Genomic DNA, 22593 nt, shown 5'->3' with positions numbered 1-22593 from the left:
GGCTAGTGAAACTGAGGCACTGGATGTATAACTTTATTTAACTTTAATTAAGTTTAATTTAATAGCCACATTTGGCCACTCTGGAATACAGTATTGAACAGGCCTATCATTCACCACCAATTATCACAGAAATTAAACTTCTAACTCCTAAGAGAATTATTTTTTGTTGTTTTTTTTTCTTTTGTTATTTGGTTGGGGTTAGCAGAATATGATTTTTCTGGGGAATGCTGGCATTTGAATTTTAATCCCACTGAGTGTAATTATTATTATATAGAAAAACTTTCATGCTTTTAAATCTATCAACATTCCAAGAGTCATCAGCAAGCCATCTATCTTTTTAAAACATTTTGAGAGTGGGGCGCCTGGGTGGCTCAGCGGCTGAGCATCTGCCTTCGGCTCAGGATGTGATGCCAGAGTCCTGGGATTGAGTCCCACATCGGGCTCTCTGCAGGGAGCCTGTTTCTCCTCTGCCTGTGTCTCTCCCTCTCTCTGTGTGTCTCATGAATAAATAAATAAAAATATTTTTAAAAATCAAACATTTTGAGAACAGGAGCAGCTGGGTGGCTCAGTCAGTTGAGTGTCCAACTCTTGACTTTGGCTCAGGTTATGATCTCAGGGTCCTGAGATGGAGCCCCACATCCAACTCCACACTCAACCGGGAGTCTGCTTGGGTATCCTCTTTCTCCCTCTCCCTCTAAACCCTACCTGAGAGAGCTCTCAGGTGTGCACGCGCTCTCTCTCTAAAATAAATAATAATTAAAAAAAAAAGTTTTAAAAGCATAAACAAAAGCTAAAGGCCTCTTGAACAAGCAGACTTTCCTCAAAAACTAAAGGTTTGATAGCAACCTTCACCTACTCTCTGCCTCCCTTAGGAAGAATAGTTTAAAGCAGACGATTAAATAACTCTAAATAACTCTCATGTTATTTTGTTCCTCTAATTTGGTGATATCAGGAATCTCCAACAGTGTTTCTTTATCTATGGCCCATATCATTGTTGAAAACCTAAACATAAATGGTATTTTTTCTAGACAACCTAGCCTGCCCGGGAACTATTAGAATGCAGGCAACTGATAACATCAAGCAGCTTGTTGTGATCAATAAAAATAATATCCAATCTAAATTAAAGTCTTAATCTGTCCAATTCACTAACGCTGTACTTTCAGGTGCCAAGTGACTTTGCAACGGCAGTACACTCGTGTGCATGCAGCCCCTTTTCTCCATGAACCCTTGTGACATCAGATAGTATGGAAGACACCCTCAGTCTTGGACCATCTCCTCCCCTACCTTCCCATGGCCATGTTATCTTTGTTTCAGTCCTAGTCTGTTTGGGTTTTCTTCTGCCTCCACCGACTGTCAGGGGTTTTCTCCTTAGCCTCCCACACTTCTCACTCTCTATCTCAGCAGAACAGAATTTGTCCTCGTCTCCAGACTGGCTCTCAGCTACCAGCTGATGATTCCCAACACTGAGACCCTCTTGCAAATTTCAGAGTATGTTCTGCACCCTTCTGTGCATAGAGACCTCGGTGCTACACCAATTCTAGAACTCAACTCATCACATCCCTCCCATAAACAGGTCCTCATCCCGACAATCATCTGACCAAGAAAATCAGTCATCCTCGATTCATCTTTCCTCATTTATGATAAATAGCAGGTAAAGCTTCCTATCATCACCACTTTGTGTCAGTTCTTAGACAAACATAGCCTTCTCATTAGGCTCTAACTCCACCTTCAACACAACTTGCACTCCCACCATTTACATCTTCCAAATGTATTGCTTTCAAATCACTCCCCTTACCCAAAAACATCAGTGGATCCTCATGATTTATGCAGTAATCAATCTAAAACCCTCAGCTTTGCACTCACAAGCCTTATTCTTAACATTGGTCCCCCTTTCTCTGCCATAACATCCTTCCTAATATAAATTTTGTTCCTTCAGACTGCACTTTCCCACCACTAAGTTTGTGCCCACAGAGCTTCTCTCCATCCCTTTGCCCAGAAATGCCTTATCTCTTCATGCTATCTACCCAACCCTGGCTCATTTCTGATTTCACCTTCTCTACGTGACCCTTCAGGTGTTACACCCCTTCTGATTTTTTAAAAAAATATTGCCCACATCACTCACCTGTCATTTATTGTTAGTTGACTATGTGGCGTGTATATCTGTGTGTGAAAGTCAGAATACATGTAAAGGGCTTAGAGTGGTTCCTGCCAAACGGTAAGTATTCAATCACTACTAGCAATTATCAGTACGAGTATTCTTATTATTACTACCACTAATATTATTGACATGGAAATGACTTACCAGTGTATTCTAGAGTCTAGCATAGTGTCTTGAAATTAATATGTGTTCAATAAACATAAATCCCATGAAGTAATTTTTATGCACGGATGCTTTGCAAAGCAATCCATAGAAGCATAGAAAGCAGTGAGTGATGGAGGGGGTTTAACTAATTATTATGAGTGTGGAAAATAGATTTTGCATTGAAAATTCTTTTATGAAAGTCTTTATCCAGTCTGTGTATACATCCAAATTATAATATATTTAGTCTCTTCGCAGAGATAACAGCACTCCTCCTACCCATCTGTCATGTCAGGTTGCACTGAGAAAATGCTAATTTACCTTTTTGATATATCATTTGACAATTTCTGGTCTCAGATATCACACGCAAGGTTGCACATCAGTGAATCAAATTTGAATCCATATTGTCAAGTTCATATTTAGAATAAAATTATGTTGCATCTTTCATATAAACTTAAAAGTAAAGTTGTATATCAAACGAGTGTGTGCATGTAACTTGAATGCAGAAGATAAAAGTAAGGCAAAGGAAGAGACTATTATCTTATTGGCTATGAAATTACTGAACCAACTCAGTTGATTTATGGAAGAAGGTTTAAGCAGCTTCGGTTGAACTTTCACAGTGCAACTTCTGGATGCCCATTCCATTAATTCATTAAATAAAAAGAGCATTCTTTTAATTCTAATTATCTTAGCTACACATGTTAAATATGCTAAAAGCTAAACACAAGCAATAATATTCCTGTCATTTTTTCATCTGCCAACTCCTCAGAAATAATTAAACTATATTGAGAGAAGTAATTCTTCACTCAAAATGATTTTTTACCAATGCAAAGGAAGCAGCATGCAATAAAAATTCATATAACCTAGTCATTCAGTACAAAAATAGAACTAGGAAAGCATTAACAGCAATTTAGTTCAATACAAAGGAGAAAATTGCCGGTGTTTACTTTAATTTCATAGGATAAATATATAATTCAGATTTGTCATATTTTCTTAAGGAATTTGGGGGATTTTAGAGACCAACTTTATTATAATCAAAAATATTTGGAGATTTTAAAATTTCTGAATCAAGAATTTCAATTTTGAATTTATTTGAATCAAAAAATATATCAATATAATTGCTGAGCTCCAAAGTCAACAGTAGAAGGCAAAGAGTCACAGACTTGAGAAACAGCTTCAAGCAGTGAAAGATCCAAATGGGAGTTCTAAGGAGTTCTAAGGTGCTATGGTGACAAAAGGAATCACAGTTTTCTGGGCATTGAGAGGGGGCGACTCATTTTAAGAACATCCTCAGTCCCTCATGCTAACTAAGTACACAGATAGGTAGGTAGGTAGATAGGTAGGTAGATGATAAATGGGTGAGTGGACAGACAGAGGGATGGATGGACGGACAGATGGATGGATGGATGGAAACATAGTTAAATTCATAGATTCTCTACACAAAAGCCATCTTGGTTCATACGTAAACTTTCCCAGCCCCTAATGCTTTGTATCACTGAGTAACAGCAGCTGAACACAACACAGTAACACAGCTAACTGGAGCAGGCTGCAAACAGACACAGCACGAAACCCAGTGCAATGAGCACTGTCTTGGAGGCGCTCAGTGGGAGGCTTTCCTCTACTTTTGGGCAAAACCTGAAACTGTTCCTCAACCTGCACACATCCTTCCGTCATTTCCAGAATTCAGATGTTTCTCTCTTACATTCACCCTCTCTTACATTCACCTCAACTCCGTTGCTTTTCCCCCAAGGGTGAAACACAAAAAAATGTGTTATTTTTTAAAGAGTATTGCGTGTCTTTTTAACTGAATTAGAGTTAGTAATTAGGATTGTTATTTTTTTTTTGCCAGGCACAGGTTACAAATTATACAGGTTTGGAATGACCTACTCCAATTCTATTTTTCCACTGAGCTTTGTTATCTTTTAGAGATGGTTTTGCCAAACTTGAGACTTTTCAGAAAAGTGTGTATTGTACTATAGAATAGAAGTCTGTATTCCGTTTTAGAATTTCTCAATGAAGTATCTCATCCCTACCCTAAAACCCATATTACCTATGTTCAAGTTTTAATTCATCATGCCTATTTGTTTGTAAGATCTCTCAAAGGCCCTTCCAAATTTCCATTCCTTTTTCTCACAACCTGATCCAGCCCTGGACTGTGGAAAAACCTTCAACATTGATAGGTAAGTTATTAATAAATCTACCTTGGTGCTGTAAAGTCCTCATCAAAATGAGGATTGTCAAAAATTATGTTTCTCAAAAATATTATTTGATGTTAATCGGTTAAGTCATTAAGATTTTTTACTCTACCAATAATCTGTGAGGTACAATGTTCTACCTATCTAATTACAGCACTGTGACTCATCTCTTCTGTTTCATTGCACAAGATTTCTTTCAAAAGATAAAAGGTTTTTGTTCGCCTGTCATCTTTCTTTTCATTGCTTTCTCTTTGTTTCCCGTGTTGGCCTCAGTCATGTGGACTTTGGGATGCTAGTCACCTGCCTGCTATCTTTCTGACATATTTTTGCAAGTATTTTTGGCATATCACTGTGTGCCAAGCTTGCCCTTTCTCTCACGTTGGCTACATACTTTAGCGCTTTCCCCCTCAACTGAACTTTTCCATCTGTCTAATAAGCAATTAATTCCCTTGGCAAAAAAAAAAAAAAAAAAGCATCAGTGGTAGCTTTTAATATATCAGTTTTTAATATATTAAGAGAATGTTTAGGTCCAATTCAAATGGCATTTCTTGAGCTGTTTTATTCTTTTACTTTAGGTTTTCTTTAGCTTTTTCAGAGAAATAGTTTTGTTTTATTTTGTATTCAAATGGAAGGAGTAGAATATAGAAAAATATGAACTCTAGAGCCTAGTTTTGGAGTCCACCTATTTCACTATGCAATCAAGTTATTTACTGCCCTGCCTCCCAGGCCTCAGTTTCCTCACAGAGTTATGGGTATATTTAAATAAGCATGGATGAGGTGCTTATAACATTGCCTGGCACAGAGTTAGACTAAATAAGTGTATAGTGCTATCACTACGACTACTATCTTCCTGTATCACTCCTTTATGCTATGTCATCCCTTGATGGTCTTTTTTTTTTTTTTTTTTTTTTTGTTTTTTTTTTTTTTTTAATTTATTTTTTTATTGGTGTTCAATTTACTAACATACAGAATAACCCCCAGTGCCCGTCACCCATTCACTCCCACCCCCCATCCTCCTCCCCTTCTACCACCCCTAGTTCGTTTCCCAGAGTTAGCAGTCTTTATGTTCTGTCTCCCTTTCTGACATTTCCCACACATTTCTTCTCCCTTCCCTTCTATTCCCTTTCACTATTATTTATATTCCCCAAATGAATGAGAACATATAATGTTTGTCCTTCTCCGACTGACTTACTTCACTCAGCATAATACCCTCCAGTTCCATCCACGTTGAAGCAAATGGTGGGTATTTGTCATTTCTAATAGCTGAGTAATATTCCATTGTATACATAAACCACATCTTCTTTATCCATTCATCTTTCGATGGACACCGAGGCTCCTTCCACAGTTTGGCTATCGTGGCCATTGCTGCTAGAAACATCGGGGTGCAGGTGTCCCGGCGTTTCATTGCATTTGTATCTTTGGGGTAAATCCCCAACAGTGCAATTGCTGGGTCGTAGGGCAGGTATATTTTTAACTGTTTGAGGAACCTCCACACAGTTTTCCAGAGTGGCTGCACCAGTTCACATTCCCACCAACAGTGTAAGAGGGTTCCCTTTTCTCCGCATCCTCTCCAACATTTGTTGTTTCCTGCCTTGATAATTTTCCCCATTCTCACTGGTGTGAGGTGGTATCTCATTGTAGTTTTCATTTGTATTTCCCTGATGGCAAGTGATGCAGAGCATTTTCTCATATGCATGTTGGCCATGTCTATGTCTTCCTCTGTGAGATTTCTGTTCATGTCTTTTGCCCATTTCATGATTGGATTGTTTGTTTCTTTGGTGTTGAGTTTAATAAGTTCTTTATAGATCTTGGAAACTAGCCCTTTATCTGATATGTCATTTGCAAATATCTTCTCCCATTCTGTAGGTTGTCTTTGAGTTTTGTTGACTGTATCCTTTGCTGTGCAAAAGCTTCTTATCTTGATGAAGTCCCAATAGTTCATTTTTGCTTTTGTTTCTTTTGCCTTCGTGGATGTATCTTGCAAGAAGTTACTATGGCCGAGTTCAAAAAGGGTGTTGCCTGTGTTCTTCTCTAGGATTTTGATGGAATGTTGTCTCACATTTAGATCTTTCATCCATTTTGAGTTTATCTTTGTGTATGGTGAAAGAGAGTGGTCTAGTTTCATTCTTCTGCATGTGGATGTCCAATTTTCCCAGCACCATTTATTGAAGAGACTGTCTTTCTTCCAATGGATAGTCTTTCCTCCTTTATCGAATATTAGTTGCCCATAAAGTTCAGGGTCCACTTCTGGATTCTCTATTCTGTTCCACTGATCTATGTGTCTGTTTTTGTGCCAGTACCACACTGTCTTGATGACCACAGCTTTGTAGTACAACCTGAAATCTGGCATTGTGATGCCCCCAGATATGGTTTTCTTTTTTAAAATTCCCCTGGCTATTCGGGGTCTTTTCTGATTCCACACAAATCTTAAAATAATTTGTTCTAACTCTCTGAAGAAAGTCCATGGTATTTTGATAGGGATTGCATTAAACGTGTATATTGCCCTCGGTAACATTGACATTTTCACAATATTAATTCTGCCAATCCATGAGCATGGAATATTTTTCCATCTCTTTGTGTCTTCCTCAATTTCTTTCAGAAGTGTTCTATAGTTTTGAGGGTATAGATCCTTTACATTTTTGGTTAGGTTTATTCCTAGGTATCTTATGCTTTTGGGTGCAATTGTAAATGGGATTGACTCCTTAATTTCTCTTTCTTCAGTCTCATTGTTAGTGTATAGAAATGCCACTGACTTCTGGGCATTGATTTTGTATCCTGCCACGCTACCGAATTGCTGTATGAGTTCTAGCAATCTTGGGGTGGAGACTTTTGGGTTTTCTATGTACAGTATCATGTCATCGGCGAAGAGGGAGAGTTTGACTTCTTCTTTGCCAATTTGAATGCCTTTAATGTCTTTTTGTTGTCTGATTGCTGAGGCTAGGACTTCCAGTACTATGTTGAATAGCAGTGGTGAGAGTGGACATCCCTGTCTTGTTCCTGATCTTAGGGGAAAGGCTCCCAGTGCTTCCCCATTGAGAATGATATTTGCTGTGGGCTTTTCGTAGATGGCTTTTAAGATGTCGAGGAATGTTCCCTCTATCCCTACACTCTGAAGAGTTTTGATCAGGAATGGATGCTGTATTTTGTCAAATGCTTTCTCTGCATCCAATGAGAGGATCATATGGTTCTTGGTTTTTCTCTTGCTGATATGATGAATCACATTGATTGTTTTACGGGTGTTGAACCAGCCTTGTGTCCCAGGGATAAATCCTACTTGGTCATGGTGAATAATTTTCTTAATGTACTGTTGGATCCTATTGGCCAGTATCTTGTTGAGAATTTTTGCATCCATGTTCATCAGGGATATTGGTCTGTAATTCTCCTTTTTGGCGGGGTCTTTGTCTGGCTTTGGAATTAAGGTGATGCTGGCTTCATAGAACGAATTTGGAAGTACTCCATCTCTTTCTATCTTTCCAAACAGCTTTAGGAGAATAGGTATGATTTCTTCTTTAAACGTTTGATAAAATTCTCCTGGGAAGCCATCTGGCCCTGGACTCTTATGTCTTGGGAGGTTTTTGATGACTGCTTCAATTTCCTCCCTGGTTATTGGCCTGTTCAGGTTTTCTATTTCTTCCTGTTCCAGTTTTGGTAGTTTGTGGCTTTCCAGGAATGCGTCCATTTCTTCTAGATTGCTTAATTTATTGGCGTATAGCTGTTCATAATATGTTTTTAAAATCGTTTGTATTTCCTTGGTGTTGGTAGTGATCTCTCCTTTCTCATTCATGATTTTATTAATTTGAGTCTTCTCTCTCTTCTTTTTAATAAGGCTGGCTAATGGTTTATCTATCTTATTAATTCTTTCAAAGAACCAACTCCTGGTTCTGTTGATCTGTTCCACAGTTCTTCTGGTCTCGATTTCGTTGAGTTCTGTTCGAATCTTTATTAACTCCCTTCTTCTCTTGGGTGTAGGATCTATTTGCTGTTTTTTCTCTAGCTCCTTTATGTGTAAGGTTAGCTTTTGTATTTGAGTTCTTTCCAGTTTTTGAATGGATGCTTGTATTGCGATGTATTTCCCCCTTAGGACTGCTTTTGCTGCATCCCAAAGATTTTGAACGGTTGTATCTTCATTCTCATTAGTTTCCATGAATCTTTTTAATTCTTCCTTAATTTCCTGGTTGACCCTTTTATCTTTTAGCAGGATGGTCCTTAACCTCCATGTGTTTGAGGTCCTTCCAAACTTCTTGTTGTGATTTAGTTCTAATTTCAAGGCATTATGGTCCGAGAATATGCAGGGGACAATCCCAATCTTTTGGTATCGGTTCAGACCCGATTTGTGACCCAATATGTGGTCTATTTTGGAGAAAGTTCCATGTGCGCTTGAGAAGAATGTGTATTCGGTTGAGTTTGGATGTAAAGTTCTGTAGATATCTGTGAAATCCATCTGGTCCAGTGTATCATTTAAAGCTCTCGTTTCTTTGGAGATGTTTTGCTTAGAAGACCTATCGAGTATAGAAAGAGCTAGATTGAAGTCACCAAGTATAAGTGTATTATTATCTAAGTATTTCTTCACTTTGGTTAATAATTGATTTATATATTTGGCAGCTCCCACATTCGGAGCATATATATTGAGGATTGTTAAGTCCTCTTGTTGAATAGATCCTTTAAGTATGATATAGTGTCCCTCTTCATCTCTCACTACAGTCTTTGGGGTAAATTTTAGTTTATCTGATATAAGGATGGCTACCCCTGCTTTCTTTTGAGGACCATTCGAATGGTAAATGGTTCTCCAACCTTTTATTTTCAGGCTGTAGGTGTCCTTCTGTCTAAAATGAGTCTCTTGTAGACAGCAAATAGATGGGTCCTGCTTTTTTATCCAGTCTGAAACCCTGCGCCTTTTGATGGGGTCATTAAGCCCGTTCACATTCAGAGTTACTATTGAGAGATATGAGTTTAGTGTCATCATGATATCTATTCAGTCTTTGTTTTTGTGGACTGTTCCACTGAACTTCTTCTTAAAGGGGAATTTTAAGAGGCCCCCTTAAAATTTCTTGCAGAGCTGGTTTGGAGGTCACATATTCTTTTAGTTGCTGCCTGTCTTGGAAGCTCTTTATCTCTCCTTCCATTTTGAATGAGAGCCTTGCTGGATAAAGTATTCTTGGTTGCATGTTCTTCTCATTTAGGACCCTGAATATATCCTGCCATCCCTTTCTGGCCTGCCAGGTCTCTGTGGAGAGGTCTGCTGTTACCCTAATACTCCTCCCCATAAAAGTCAGGGATTTCTTGTCTCTTGCTGCTTTAAGGATCTTCTCCTTATCTTTGGAATTTGCAAGCTTCACAATTAAATGTCGAGGTGTTGAACGGTTTTTATTGATTTTAGGGGGGGATCTCTCTATTTCCTGGATCTGAATGCCTGTTTCCCTTCCCAGATTAGGAAAGTTTTCAGCTAGAATTTGTTCAAATACATATTCTGGCCCTCTGTCCCTTTCGGCGCCCTCGGGAACCCCAATTAAACGTAGGTTTTTCTTCCTCAGGCTGTCGTTTATTTCCCTTAATCTATCTTCATGGTCTTTTAATTGTTTGTCTCTTTTTTCCTCAGTTTCCCTCTTTGCTATCAACTTGTCTTCTATGTCACTCACTCGTTCTTCCACCTCGTTAACCCTCGTCGTTAGGACTTCTAGTTTGGATTGCATCTCATTCAATTGATTTTTAATTTCTGCCTGATTAGCTCTAAATTCTGCAGTCATGAAGTCTCTTGAGTCTTTTATACTTTTTTCTAGAGCCACCAGTAGCTGTATAATAGTGCTTCTGAATTGGCTTTCTGACATTGAATTGTAATCCAGATTTTGTAACTCTGTGGGAGAGAGGACTGTTTCTGATTCTTTCTTTTGAGGTGAGGTTTTCCTTCTAGTCATTTTGCTCAGTGCAGAGTGGCCAAAAGCAAATTGTATTGGGAAAAAGAGAAAAAGAGAGGAGAGAAAGAAGGAAAGAAAAGAGAAAGAGAAAAAAAAAAGGGAAGAAAAGAAAAAAAAACGAGAAAAAAAAAAGAAGAAAAGAGAAAGAAAAAGAAAGGAGAAAAAAAGGGGGTGGGGGAAGGAAACAAATCAAAAAGCAAAACAAAACAAAAACAAAAACAAAAACAAAAAAAAAAAAAAAAAAAAAAAAAAAAGAACCACAGGGGAGTATCTTCTGATTCTGTGTTCTTTAAGTCCCTTGGCTTCTCCTGGAAGTTGTCAGTCTAGCTGATCTTCTGGGGGAGGGGCCTGTTGTGCTGATTTTCAGGTGTTAGCAGTTGGGGGAGCTGCTGTGCCCCTGCCTGGTGCAGGGCTCGGTGGGGGTTGTTTACCCCGTGAGGCCGCAGGAGGAACAGCCCCAGTGGCGGGGCAGCTCTGGAAACCTGGATTCAGCTCCGGAGCTCTCCGTCTGCAGGGCCTGGAGGCTCCGGGGCGGGGCCGCTGATCTGCTCAGCTCGGGGCAGGAGCGTCCTTGCTGTCCTGGGCCCTCCCGGTCTCTGCCTGTCCCGGAGGAGGCCGGATCCTGGGCTGTGTCCCGGCGCCCTGTGCTCCGGAGCCTGCGCTGGTGGATTCGCGCTCCGCGGAGCCGCCGCCCAAGCCCCTCCGAGCTGCTCCTGGAACCGCGCAGCCCCCTCCGCACGGAGCCTCTTCCTCTGCCCGAGCCCCTCCGAGCTGCTCCCGGGGCCGCGCAGCCCCCTCCGCGGAGCCGCCGCCCGAGCCCCTCCGAGCTGCTCCTGGAACCGCGCAGCCCCCTCCGCACGGAGCCTCTTCCTCTGCCCGAGCCCCTCCGAGCTGCTCCCGGGGCCGCGCAGCCCCCTCCGCGGAGCCGCCGCCCGAGCCCCTCCGAGCTGCTCCGGTCCCGCCGGGTCCCGCCGTGCGCGCTGCAGCCCTTAGGGAGCTCGGCGCACTCTCCTGGGCGCGCAGTTGCTCTGTTACTGTCCCAGGGAGCCCGAGGGCATCCCCGCCCTCCTGGGTCCTGCTCCAACTCCCTGCGAGCCCCTTTCCCCCGGGAAGGTCGGTGCAGCTCCTGCTCCTCCGGGACGGGGCTCTCCTGTCCTGGGGACACTCGCCCCGGCCTCAGCCCGGCTCCTCGCGGGCCCCTCCCCCTTGGAGGCCTTTGTTTCTTTACTTCTTTTTCCCCGTCTTCCTACCTTGATAGAAGCGCGAACTCTTCTCACTGTTGCATTCCAGCTGGTCTCTCTTTAAATCTCAGGCCGAATTCATAGATTTTCAGGATAATTTGAAGGTTTTCTAGGTAGTTTGGTGGAGACAGGTGATTTGGGGACCCTACTCTTCCGCCATCTTGCTCGCCAGAGCCCTTGATGGTCTTATACTATATATTTGCAGGAATTGAGATATGAAGTATACTTTAGGATTCATGTACCAAGATGGGACAAATCAAAGTTAACATCTTCAAACACACACACACACACACACACACACACACACACACATATACACACACCGTACATCCTAGATAAGAACACTTTTTTTAAGGAATATTTATTAGGCAACAATTATATGGCATAAATGGCTTTATTTATTTTTTAAAATATTTTATTTACTTGGGAGAGACAAGACAGTGACAGAGATATTGAAAGAGAGAGCACAAGCGGGGAGGAGAGGGAGAAGCAGGCTCCCTGATAAGCAGCGAGCCCGATGCAGGGCTCGATCCAGAACCCTGGAGTCATGACCTGAGCCAAAAGCAGATGCTTAACCAACTAAGCCACTCAAATGCCGCCTAGATAAGAACATTTTAAAATCTTGTTAGTCACTCTGCCACCCTGATGGACTAGGAATTCAGTGACTGAATGCTTTGTAAACTGGGATCTCACACCCTTGGAAGATTCTACCAAAACAACCATGTAATGATCTGTAATAAGGGAAGATATGAATTTGAACTCTACTCTGGGACTAATGTGTGAGAAGTCATTTCATTAGATCACTTATTCACTAAGTAAACAGTAGTTCCCATTCTGTGCCAAACACAAAGCAAGTTGCTGATGGTACAAATATAGACCAAAAAAAATCATGGTTCTTACTGTCTCGACATTTATAATCTGGTAGAGAAAACACACAAATAAAGCAATACAGTGTAAGAGCTGAGAAATGAAGAATGCAAAGTTTCGTGAGAGTTGATGGGAAGGGCAGGGATCCTGAACTCAGGGGTCAGAAAAGGCTTCCAGAGGAAGAGCCATCTAAATAGAAACCTAAAGGGTAAATAGGGATTAATGAAAGTCTGGGTGAGAAGTTTGTGAAGCAAAGAGAATAGCAAGTGTGAAAATCACTGTATCTATTAATGACCGTAAGCACCTAATTGTCCTCACTGTACTCCTGTATCCCTCCACTAGAGTCAAGGCAGATTTGTCTGACTAGTGCACTGCTATATATCCACCTCCCAGAAAAGTACATACATGGTGATATATATATAGTAGGAGCTCGATAAGTATTTGTGGAATGAATGAATAAATTCGTTCATTATTTCTGCTTTCCAGCTTCCAACGAGGAACTCTGGTTAGTTCAATGGGATGATTAGACTTGAGAGTTTGCAGCAGCATCATTCATGCAGGTCACACATCTCCTGCACAAATAATGGTACATGATATCCTCGTTTTCATATCAAAATCTATAGCTTACTTTTCATTGCTATTAAAGGACAGACAATATTAACTACCCTTGTTAAGAAAAAAATGATACTAATATCTCTTATCTTTCGATGAGCCTTATACACTGCCATTAAGATTCACATACAGATAGGGCTGTGGGTGTGTTCAAACGTTTGTACACTAATATTTAGTGCAGTTTTTCAGCTGTCTTTCTGTCGCAATCATAGAAAAAATGCAGAAAAGGAAGCACCAATGTCTTAAATACTGGTCAGAAAAATTTGCATTCCATGTGGGTTAAAAATCCAATAATTTCAGCTGTAGAATCAAGATAAAATTTTGCCAGGGTTCCCAAGTGAGTCCTGAAGTCTTTCTGAGGAACGACAGTAAAATATTGAATTGAAGTAAACCTAACATAAAAGGTGACACGAGCTCCATTCTGGGAATCAGTAATTCTGATGCAAGTACAGCGGAAATTGTGAAGCAACCAGTCCACTTCTAGCATCTTTCCATTTTCCCCTTCAGAAACTTTGCCTTCTCACTGCAAAGCCAACAACCCCCCTATCTTTCTCCACTTAGTGTTGATCCTTTCAGTCAATACCCCAAGTTCTCTACTTCTCTCTTTATGCTCTTCTCTTCCAGCAGGTCAGCTAGATTGGAGGCTTTGGTTCTGTGTATTTGAGATGTTCATGAAAGACAGTCTGACCCAGTAAAGAGCAGAGCTGAAAGCCCAATTCAATCACCTACATGCTGCACAGTCTTGGACAAGTTACACAGGGTCTCTGAAGCTCTGATTCCTCATCAGCTATGATAGCGTGCTTTTAAAAGAAAAAAAAAAGAAAAGTCCTAGTTGCTATCCCATTGGGAAAATGTAACCAATGATTCCACATTGGAGAGTTAATGATTAAAATATTCAATGCATCCTTCCAGAAATATTCGTATGTTCAAAGGACAGAAGGTCAAAGGAAGAAAATGCTTACAGGAAATTTTCTGGCATCAGTAAAGGAATAGTAGGGATAAAGACTTTCCCAGAGAACTTTAACCCACACTTCATGGGCAGCTACCTACTCCACCCATTCCAATGGTATAATGTGGTACACAGAGAAGATGATTAAAAAACAGAAACTTCTAGATAATTAAATAGTTCCAGCCCAATTATGGACTAGGATTGAGGCTAGAGCTAAACATATTTAGAGTGCTTAATTAATTTGTAACTGAATGAAATTGACCAATGACTTATATATTTTAGAGTGCAGTTGCCTTTTGAGTATATTTGTATACTTTCAATAGTGCTAGTACTTTTTATTAATTGTACAATATATTTTTTTTCATTTTTACATCTCTGAAATCAGGATATTGCTTACAATTCATTGAAATTCATTAGTCTCTTTCTTCTTTCTTGGTGGTAGATGTTTGATGAATCCAGATTCACTACAATGTTAACATAAAATTCCAGACGATGAACACTCGATAAATCCTGATTGAAAGTCAAACACCAAATATGCAGTTTAATGGATCAGAGTGATCTGTTTTATTTCTTGAATATTTAGTCTCTGAGCATCAATTTTAGGAATATTGAAAAAGACAATTTTTAATAAGGTACATTTGTAAAACAGAGTGCACTTTAAACTGCTTAATGCACAACCTCCAATAGATTAAGACTTCATTCAAGTTTTATAAAGAATTACATCCTAGGAGTTTTTTTTTGTTTCACATGTTTTTATTTTTAAATAAGATAGATACTTATAAAAACTAAAGTGAATACATATATTCATATTATTTTGAGATTTGCTCATACTGCTTGAAATAACTATATTCCGTAGGTCATCACAAAACCTGAGTTTAAAAATCTCTACCCCTTATTCATCAATATTTATGTTAAAATGCCCAAAGTATTATGATTCCTTTAAGCAATTTCTGACTATTTATTCTACCTGGATGATTTGAGGGAAATCATAAAAGGAAGAGAAGAGAGAGAGAGAGAGAGGAAGGAAGGAAGGAAGGAAGGAAGGAAAGAAGACAGGAAGGGTGAAAGAAAAAGAAGGAGGGATTGGAGAGGGAAGAAAGGAAGTCATACATTGATAATGTAAGCACAGTAAGTAGATATTTAATTTTACAAATCTTCCATTACTGTGGGTTAATGTAAACATTGCCTAGTGAGCCCCCATGGGGCTCTAATTAATATTCTTGTATAGTGCAATGGTCAGTGTTGACTCTCATGTACTCATATTCTCTAAGAAATTACTTGTTCTTAAAATGACATTTCTACATCTGTGAAGTCTCAAAAATCCTTATTACCTTGATGTGGTTTGGTTTTATATTTTGACTTGCCATCTTAGGTGCAGTTATCCACAGATCACACCAGAATACATTATGTAAAAACATATAACATAAAAACTCCAGCCTCACACCACAATTTCACACATTTGTGCCAAAGACAACAATCAATTCCAGATGCTCTAGTCTATAATATTCTCTGTAGTCATGGAAAATACCACACTGGACAGACCTGTAATACCACAGATTCTCAAATTTAAACTTTCTGAGGTCTCAGAATGATAAAGTCTGACAAAAATCTTCATTGCTTATCACAACAACCAATATACCTCTTGTATTAAACAATTCTTATGTGAAAGAAAAGATTTGGATAAAAGCAGGGATAGGTCAATGAATCCAAAGAAATTTCAAAAGCAGAATAAAATCCTTTAACTATTAAAACAAGTATAGTGTTTTTACTTTCCTCTAAAGCTTGACCATAGACAACAAATACAAAATACAAAATCTATTTTAGAATATTTCCTTTACAAAAGACAGTGGAAACAGCCCAAATGTCCATCAACTGATGGATAAACATAATATGGTATTCCTGCAGTGCAATAATATTCAGCAAAGAAAAAAAAAAGAAATGAAGTAGAATACACGCTACAACATAATTGAACCCTGAAAATATTTTGTTAAGGGAAAGAAGCCAGTCACAAAAAAAAAAAAAAAAAAAAAAAAAACATATTATATGATCCCATTTAAATTAAATGTCCAAATCCATAGAGACAGAGAGTAGGTTAGTGGTTGCCTAGGGCTGGGGTTAGGTGACAGATAGGGAGTGACTGTTCATAGGTACTGGATTCCTTTTTGGAGTGATGAAAATGTTCTAAAATTAGATTGTGATGACAGTTGCACAACTCTGCATATACTGAATTGTGCACTGTACACCTTAAATGGGTGAGTTGTATGGTGTGTGAATTATATATAAATAACACAATAGCTCAAAGTCAAAACTTTTTCCTCCTAGTAAATGGCAAAATCTCTCTCCATGGAAATGGAAATGCCCTGCTGCAAGCACTAAAAAATGAAAATTTGCAAAGGAAAGGGGAGTCCTCAACAGAAATTGACTACAGAGAGCTTAAGATGGAGGCAGTTACTCAATTCTGTTATCTGTGTTTAACCAAATGATTCCAGTAGCCAGGAAACAGATCTTGGGGCCTGAGTAATGTTGCCAGATAAAATATAGGAAGCTCAGTTAAATTTGAATTCCAGACAATGAATAGATTTTTTAGTATAAATGATCCCAAATATTATATAAATATTAAATTAAATATTATACAAAGATTACATATCAGGGGACATACTTATAGTAATATACTGTCCATTGTCTGCTTGAAAATCAAATTTATCTGCGTGTCCTGTAATTTTTGTTGTTCTTATTAAATCTGGCAACCTAGGCTGGTAATTTTTCTTAGAGTGCTTTCTTACCAAAAGCTCAGAGCAGTTGAAAACAAAAGCAGGGTAGTTCTAGATAAGAATGGGAGTAAATTCTTCAAACCCTATGCCACCTATTCATTTATTCAATGTTTTGCATGCTCAGTTCTAGGGATACTATAGTGAACAAAATGGACTCAGAATGTAAAGTCTGGCAAAAGAAGACAGAAAAGTGAAAACACAGTAACAAAGTAGTATGATAAATGATCAAGGATGACAAGCAGACAGCAAGCAAAGAGGAAAAGTAAGATGAAATGGGCAAAGGCTCAGGGATGAGTAAGACAATGGCTAGCTCAATAGGAAACAAAGAAGTTCCCTATGAAAACAAATACAGCAAGGGCAGAGTAGAGAAGAGATTCTTTTAAAGAGAAATAAAGAAGCCACACCATGGAGCGTTGTGGGGTTTTTTTTTAATATTTTATTTTTTAAAGCAATTTTAGGTTCACAATAAGACTGAGCACCAGAGAGTCCCCATATACCCCTGTCCTTATACATGCACAGCCTCTGCCACTATCAACACCCTGCACCAAAGTGGTAGATTTATTAATGGATGAACATATATTGACACATAGTCCAAAATAGTCCACATATATTGACACATCACCCCAAGTCCACAGTTCACTCTTTGTGTTACATTCTATGGATTTTAACATATGTATAACACCATGTACCCACCATTTTGGTATCAAACAGAATCTTTCACTACCCAAAAAATCCTCTGTGCTCTGCCTATTTATTCTTCCCTCTCCCTTCACCCCTGGAAACCACCTATCTTTTTTTTTTTCCCTGTCCATCATTTTGCCTCTTTCAGAATGTTACACGGTTGGAATCATACAGTATATAGCTTTTTCAGATTGCCTTCTTTCACTTAGTATTATGCTAAAAAGGTAAGTTTCTTCCATATCTTTTCATGGCTTAATAGCATATTTCTTTTGAGTGCTGAATGGTGTTCCATTGTCTGGATGTACCCCAGAAAGATTTTTAAGTTATCTTAAAAGTACTGACTTTATACAGGAGAGAAACAAGATGACATTGTTTATTATTTTTTTAATCACTTGGGTTCTAAATTGGAGAATAGACTGGAAAGTATCCATTAGAAGATTATCATAGTAATTAAAAAAAGAAATGATGGTGGCCTATAATATTGTGTTAGTGGCTCGGGAAAGAAGTAAGCATAATCAAGGCATAACAGGGAGCAGAATCCTAGGACTTGGTGATTGATTGGTTATAATGACAAAGGACTGGGAGGACTTATGTAAAAATCTCAGGTTTCTGGTTTGGACTGTAGTATCATTCATCGAAGTGATGAACACTGAGGAGAAAGGAGAAACTTATGGAGAAACACATTGAAATCATTTGGGAGCATGGTAAACTTGAATCATCTCCAATATATGTATGTGAGGGGCAATGTCCAGTATTTGGTATATTAATGAAGAACTCAGAAAGGAGGTCTAACACACAGATGTAGTTTGGGCAGGTATCATCACAGAGAAAAAAACTGAAGCTTGGATGTAGATGAGCTCATCCAGTGACTTTGGTTAGAGTGAGAAAAGGAGACAGGTCAGGACAAAACCCCAAAGAACATCAACATTTAAAGATCCTGCAGAGGAAGTAACAGCAGTAAGAGATGTTCATGAGAAACCAGGAATTGATAGTAGCACAAAAGTAATGGAAGAGAGTTCCAGAAAGTAGGAGCTAGTTTAAAGCTTTTAAAGACATTAGAAGATTGTAATATTCTGACATAGGAATTTAAAACCTAAGTATAGATTTTATATATGTATATTAAAACTATCATATATTATATATCTGTCCATTCATGAAGCATGAAACCAACAAATATGCTGAAATTAAAATAGTTTCTTTTTTTTATTTATTTTTTATTTATTATTTATTTATTTATGATAGTCACAGAGAGAGAGAGAGAGAGAGGCAGGGACATAGGCAGAGGGAGAAGCAGGCTCCATGCACCGGGAGCCTGATGTGGGATTCGATTCCGGGTCTCCAGGATCGCGCCCTGGGCCAAAGCCAGGCACCAAACCGCTGCGCCACCCAGGGATCCCAAATAGTTTCTTTCTAAACTTCTGATGGAAGAATTTAGGTAAATTTACTGAAGCTAATTTTCTTCAATTTTTCTTTGATTCTGCAAGAGCCTCAAGCATATGTTTAGTCTACTTGTTGGATAATCTTATTCTGTTGACAGGGGACAGTTAGTATTGAATGTTCAAGACAATAAAATAAAAACTTCAAGATACCTATTGCATTTAGAGACAAGAACAATGATAAACTTGACAAGTTTAAATGAAGAGACGGATCAGAATTCAGAATAAAATGAGGTGTAGACTAAGTAGGAAGTAAGTCAAGAGGAAGGAAAAGGGGACAAGTGAAATATACAACCCTTTCAAGATATTTGGCTCTAAAACAAAAGAGAGTTAATGCAAACCCTGGACTGGAATGTGAAGTTACAAGATGGGAGAGTCTTGAGGGTGTTCAAATATTAATGGGGAAACACTGAGGTCTGGAGAAAGATGGATTCTAGGCAAAGATGCCAGGTCAAGCCTTAGAGAATGAGTCCTCCTACTTTGTGAGAGAAAGAGGAAAGACAAGAAAGGGTATAATTCCTACCAAGTTTCATGGCAGGCAGTTAAAAAGTGTTTTATCTGATAGCTTTCTTTTCTCAAAAAATAGAAGGGAAAATAATAGCCAGAGCATAAGCAAAAAAACAAAACAAAACAAAAAAAAATGGAGCAGTCAGTGGTTGCAGGTAAATGGTCGAGAAATGCACTGCTGGGAAAAATAAAGATATTGACTAAGAACCCACTGTACCTGGGAAAGAAAGATAGTGGGACAAAAAGTTAGTGATAAAACTCTTCTTTTCACTGAGTAGATAGATATTTATACCAATGATAGAAATGTCTTCTTAACACCACTCCTGATGTATTATAAAGATGCAAATCAAAAGAACTCCATTTATAGAAGATAATCTCTCTTTCAAAGCAGAATACACCAAAATGAAAGAGCAGGAAAATCTATTGTTACCACCAAACTTACTTATAAATACAGAAAATCAGGTTCAATTTACTAATCATCTACAACTCCATTATCCATGGTTAGATGCTAGAAGCATTGATCTGAATAATCTAAAACAGCAGATATTCCAAAACTATTTAAATTGGGTTTTGAAAAACACAATTATTTACATTAAGTTTACATTCCCAATTTGCCTCTTAGGCAAGTATTAAAATTAGTTTAAATTCTCTAGGAAAACACTCAGTGATATCAGGGTTAGAAGAATATTAGAGTTTAGAGAGAATCCCAGCAGAGACTAAGAGTTAGCAACAAATAATAAAGAAAATGAATCCCCCCAATTGTATTGAGAGAAATGTCTAACAGACCTCCTTTTTCAATGATAAAATAACTTATAAATGACTTCTAAATTTTCAGAAGCAGAGCTGTTCCCATTCTCAACCTGATCCCACTCATACCCTCAGTTGAATTTTAACTTAAACTCTACTTGCATTCCTTCCAACACCCAGGCTTATATAAATTACCTCTGAATAATAAGTAGTCCCACCATGCATGTATGGTGGAGATCTAGCCAGGGCACATGGACAGCTCCAATCTAATCATACTCTCCTCACATCCTTCATCCATTCACTCGTTCATTCGATCAATTCATTCAATCTCAGTAATACAAGTACTGAGAACTTGCTCTGTGTCAGGGACTGTGTTAACTGCTAAGATCACACAGATCAACAACAGAGAAGACCTAAGTAAATTACCAGTTAAAAACTATGGGATGTGATTTATGATGGCTGTATACCATATAAGGGAAAGCAGTGGACCATCCACCTAGGTCTGGTTGTTAACTTATGAGCACTTCCCAAGGAAGACGGCCTTAGATTTCTTAAAGAATGAGCAAGAGTTAATCATGTGGAGAAGGAAAGAGATCAAGAAGGATAATAAAGGCAAGGGATCAGCTTGGACAAGGAAGCAAGAGATATCATAAAGCATCTTGGCAGTTTCCCCTGATGGAACCCAGAGGTCAGATCCTAGAGAGATTTGTTTTCCAGGATAAGAAGTGGATCATATCTTGGAGATTTCAGGAGTTTCTTGATGGAAGCTTTGGAATGACATGATGAAATTCACATCTTAAAACACTTTTTCTAGAAATTGAGTTTTGAAAACATAATTATTTACATTAAATTTGCATTCTTAATTTACCTCATTTAGGCAAATATTAAAATTAGTTTGAAAGCTCTAGGAATTCAAGGGATTGCAAGCATTTGGGGAAAACTTGAAAGCAGAGAGATGAGCTGAGGAGTCTGATTGGGATAGATGCAGTGGAACTGGAGGAGCTAAAACCCAGAAATATTAAAGGGGCAAAAAGGAGGCAATAATAGGAGGAAAGAGCCTCAGCTAATTCTACAGTCACCAGTTTGGACATGAAATAGATTTTGGCATTACCGCTCACTAAGTTAGAGATTGCAGTAGGAGAGAAAAGTTTGGGCAGATAGCAATGAGTTCAGATTTAGACATGCCTAGGTTGGACTACCTATGGGCAAAGCCTTCCAGAGATAATCAAGGAGTCAATTAATTAAATAGGTCTGTCACTCAAAAGACAGGTCAAAGCTGAAGATATGGACTGGGAGTCATTATAATATAGGTGATGATGTGTGGATGAAAGTATAGGCCATTGAGAGTGGAACAGAGAAAAGCAAAGAAAAAACCATAGAGACCTATACACATTATACCAACTAAAAGACTGAGTATCCTACTAGTGGAGCTGAAAAGGCTTCACCTTAGAGTCAAAGCAGATGTCAGCCTTTCTTTTTTTTTATTTTATTTTATTTTATTTATTTTTTTTTTTTTGAGGTCAGCCTTTCTTTATCCTAACCAACTTGCTTTGATTATTGTACTCAAATAATTCTTAAATGTTTGGCTTTTTTCTTGATAAAGTATGTTTCCTAATCTCTACTTATAAGTAAATGCTACTTTCCAAAAACAGCTTCTGAATTAATATTGACTTTTTTTAAAATTCAAGAACCTGAATCAACCTACAAATAAACTAGCATTTACATAATATTATGCTCATTGACATTCATTGACCAAGAAGAGTAAAATTTACTGTAGAATACACAATGGTAGATTACAAATGAATTATTAGAAATTCCTGCCATTTCTATAAGAAAATTCCTGCCATACAATGTTACTTTTTTGTTCTTCCCAACAAAGGGGAGAATCTTTACTACTTGAATCTTCAGTTGCTTGGGGGCTTGGGGTTTTTCACCTGGTTTGGTCAAAAAGCCAAACATGAATGTAAGCAGAAACTTGAAAAGGACTTGTACCTTGGAACTTGCCCTCTCTTGCATCTGGAAAACTTTCCACCACCATATGAAGACACCCAGGTTAACTGGAAAATGAGAGACCAGCTGAAGGGCTTTAGATGATCTGACCTTCCAGCTGACAGATAGGCAATTGAAATGATCCCAGACCACCCAGCTTCAGATGAGCTGCCTGTTGCCCATAGAGATGAACAAAGCTGGTTCAGAATTGAAGAGTCTCCCAGCTGACCTGGAAAATTGGGAGCAAATAAAATGATTATTATTTTCAGTCACAAAGTTTTGGCATGATCTGTCATGTAGCAATGGATACCTGACATTACCACCTTCCATAGATAAATAAGAAATCATTTAACTTCTTTTAAACAATTTGTAAATTATAATCTCTGA

The 22593-nt window shown here is 38.5% G+C and overlaps 1 long non-coding RNA gene across 3 annotated transcripts in view; it reads right to left on the bottom strand.

Annotated features, from left to right (window-relative positions):
- Positions 1–22593, bottom strand: part of LOC112654358 (uncharacterized) — a 104006-nt gene that overhangs the window by 7774 nt on the left and 73639 nt on the right. For 2 of the 3 annotated variants that reach the window (XR_007402326.1, XR_003132935.3), the window contains exon 5: positions 17260–22435. This is a non-coding gene — a long non-coding RNA (uncharacterized LOC112654358). Of the gene's footprint in view, positions 1–17259; positions 22436–22593 lie in introns of those variants that run through there. The other variant, XR_003132936.3, reaches the window with a different exon arrangement.

This window comes from Canis lupus, chromosome 15 (assembly GCF_003254725.2).
Source record: "Canis lupus dingo isolate Sandy chromosome 15, ASM325472v2, whole genome shotgun sequence".
Taxonomy (NCBI): Eukaryota; Metazoa; Chordata; class Mammalia; order Carnivora; family Canidae; genus Canis; species Canis lupus.
This window is presented reverse-complemented; position numbering and strand designations above follow the sequence as displayed.